A 2,134-nucleotide genomic window follows, 5' to 3' on the forward strand; every position below is an offset into this window, starting at 1 on the left:
AGTTCGGCCTGTATCCAAGAATGGTCTTCCCAAGATGATGGGAATCTTCTTATCTTACTCGAAATTAAGAATTACAAAGTCAGCAGGGAAGAAGAGTTTATTCACCTTGACCAAGACATCCTCCATTATACCTCGTGGATAAGCGATGGAACGATCAGCTAGTTGCAATGACATGTATGTTGGTTTCGAATCAGGCAGACCAAACTTCTTGAAGATAGATAAGGGCATCAGATTGATGCTAGCTCCTAAATCACATAAACACTTGTTGAACGACAAGTTTCCGATGGTGCAAGGAATAGTGAAGCTTCCAGGATCTTTAAGCTTCGGAGGCAACTTCTGTTGCAGCACACCACTGCATTCCTCCGTTAGAGCAACAGTCTCTAAGTCATCGAGCTTCACTTTCCGAGAGAGTACCTTTCATAAATCTCGCATAGCTAGGCATCTGTTCAAGAGCTTCAGCGAAAGGTATGTTGATATGAAGTTTCTTGAACACCTCCAAAAACTTCTCAAACTGCTTATCCAGCCTTTTCTTCTACAGCCTCTTAGGAAAAGGAGGTGGAGGATAGATCTGTTTCTCCCCTGTATTACCCTCAGGAGGAGTGTGTTCCATAGTAGTCTTCCTTGGTTCTACCTCTGCTTCCTTCTACACTTCTTTTTCAGCCACAACTGCATTTTCTGAAACTTGAGATTTTTTAGGCTCTTCGTCTTGCTGAACTTGGGGGCTTGCGACCTTTCCAGACCTTAAGGTGATGGCGTTCACCTGTTCTTCAACTTCCCTCTTGCCTGGATTTGTTTCTATATCACTAGGAAGCGTTCCTGGTGGTCGATTCAATAAGGCGTTAGCAATTTGCCCTATTTGGTTCTCCAGATTCTAGATAGAAATAACCTGGCTTTGGCAGATAAGAGCCTGGTTTTTGCACATAAGCCGTAACTTCTCCAATTCAGATTTTTCATTCGAAGATAGACATGCACCATGAGTTTGTTGTTGAATTTGGAGTTGTTGTTTTGGTGCAATTTGTTGCTGAAAACCAGGAGGGTTGAATAGCTTATTTCCAAACTGCTGGAACGGCTGTTGCATCGCATTTTGATTGTTGCTCCAGCTGAAGTTAGGATGATTCCAGTTGTCAGGATGATAAGTGTCTGGAACTGGTTGCTGCGATCTTTGAAAGTTGCTCACAAACTGAGCTGATTCACTAGATATAGTGCATTGCTCTGTCACATGCGGACCTGCACACAGCTCACAAACACTAATTATCTACTTAACACCATAGTTAGCCAGAGAATCGATCTTCATAGACAACGCCTTTAGTTGAGCAGTGATAGCTGTAGTTGTATCCACCTCAAGAACTCCTGCTACCTTGCTCTGTGGTAATTTCTAGGCTGGATACTGATATTCATTAGCAGCCATCAGTTCAATTAGATCATAAGCTTCCTCATAGCTCTTTGCACATAATGCTCCACCTGCTGCTGCATCGAGCATGGGTCTGGACTGTGCTCCCAACCCATTGTAAAAGAAATTGATGATCATCCAATCAGGCATTCCATGATGAGGACACTTCCTAAGCATCTCCTTGTAGCGGTCCCAAGCTTCATATAAAGATTCTCCTGATTGCTGCACAAATTGAGTAAGAGCATTCCTGATTGCAGCTTTCTTCGCTATAGGGAAGAATTTAGTAAGAAACTTCTGAGAAAGATCTTCCCAAGTAGTAATCGAACCAGCTGGTAGAGAGTGTAACCAGCTCTTAGCCTTGTCCCTCAGAGAAAATGGGAACAGTCTCAACTTCTTGGCATCTTCAGAAATACCATTGAACTTGAAGGTGTCACAGATCTCAATGACATCCCTAATGTGCATATTGGGATCTTCCGTTGGAGAACCCCCAAACTGGATTGAATTCTGCACCCATTGAATTATGTCAGGCTTGATCTCAAAGGTATTAGCTGTGATAGCTGGCCGGACAATGCTAGATTGAATGTCATTGATCTTGGGTTGAGAAAAATCTATCAAGGCCCTCGTTCGTGTTGCTGGATCTCCCATTGTAATGAGTACCTGAAACACAAACAAATAAACCGTGAAAGTAAAAGAATCTGAGTCAGTGAACTTTAACGACCACTGATGATAAACACATTAATTAAA

At 42.5% G+C, this 2,134-nt stretch overlaps 1 non-coding gene across 1 annotated transcript; it reads left to right on the forward strand.

The window, feature by feature from the left end:
- Positions 1-1,538: 1,538 nt before the first annotated feature.
- Positions 1,539-1,645, forward strand: LOC141688483 (small nucleolar RNA R71). The gene has a single exon (XR_012561924.1). It is a non-coding gene; the product is annotated as a small nucleolar RNA R71 (small nucleolar RNA).
- The last annotated feature ends 489 nt before the right edge of the window (positions 1,646-2,134 follow it).

The sequence above is a fragment of the Apium graveolens genome, chromosome 9 (genome assembly GCF_009905375.1).
Source record: "Apium graveolens cultivar Ventura chromosome 9, ASM990537v1, whole genome shotgun sequence".
Taxonomy (NCBI): domain Eukaryota; kingdom Viridiplantae; phylum Streptophyta; class Magnoliopsida; order Apiales; family Apiaceae; genus Apium; species Apium graveolens.